Raw genomic sequence first — 1053 nt, 5'->3', positions numbered from 1 at the left:
TGAATACCTTGTCATCAGATGGGCGATAAGAGACACAACACTTTCTCTTTAGGTGCTGAGTCAACACGAGAACACCAGAAAAGTAACCCGTTGAATTAATTGCACCCTTTAGGTAGGTGCTGAGTCAACACGAGAAAAGTAACCCGTCGAAATACCTATCTGCGTTCGAAAAACGACTACAACGAGTTTTTTTTGTCGACGGTGGACATCGAACCCGGGACCTTCTGCCAAGCAAGCGCGTTACCGTGCCCCCCCAAACTGCGGCACTATGCCTGAATCCTATTAATAGATGGAGATACATTTTCTCTCTCCACACTTTGGCAGGCTATTTCTGTACCCTAGAGACGGCAGCCAAACCGAGTGAGATGAGAGAGGGTGAGAGAGAGAGAGAGAGAGAGAGAGAGAGAGAGGAGAGAGACATGAGAGGGTGAGAGAGAGAGAGGGAGAGGAGAGAGACATGAGAGGGTGAGAGAGAGAGAGAGGGAGAGGAGAGAGACATGAGAGGGTGAGAGAGAGAGGGGAGAGAGAGACACGAGGGGGTGGAAGAGAGGGAGAGGAGAGAGACATGAGATGTAGAGAGAGAGAGGGGAGAGAGAGACACGATGGGGTGAGGGTGAGAGAGAGAGAGAGGGAGAGGAGAGAGACATGAGATGTAGAGAGAGAGGGGAGAGAGAGACACGAGGGGGTGAAGGTGAGAGAGGGAGAGAGAGAGAGAGAAAGGTGTAGGCATTAATTCACCCATCCCTTGATGCCTTAATCAAAGCCCGCGGACCAGAAAGGAGGAGACGAAGAAGAAGAAGAAGAAGAAGAAGAAGAAGAAGAAGAAGAAGAAGAAGAAGAAGAAGAAGAAGAAGAAGAAGAAGAAGAAGAAATGAAACTAGAGAAATCAGCAAATTCTAATTTAGCAAAGTTCATACACCTTGTCTGGGTCGGAATGGCAGTCGAGTCGAACTCATTAAGCAAAAAAATTGGAAACCAAAAAAAAAACTTAAAATTACCAAAAACATAATCGCACCCGAAATAAAGAAATCATCACAAAAAATCTTTGCAGAA

Source organism: Diaphorina citri, unplaced genomic scaffold (genome assembly GCF_000475195.1).
Source record: "Diaphorina citri unplaced genomic scaffold, Diaci psyllid genome assembly version 1.1 scaffold836, whole genome shotgun sequence".
NCBI classification, from domain to species: Eukaryota; Metazoa; Arthropoda; class Insecta; order Hemiptera; family Psyllidae; genus Diaphorina; species Diaphorina citri.
The sequence above is the reverse complement of the archived record's forward strand: the minus strand, read 5'-3'. Positions refer to the sequence as shown.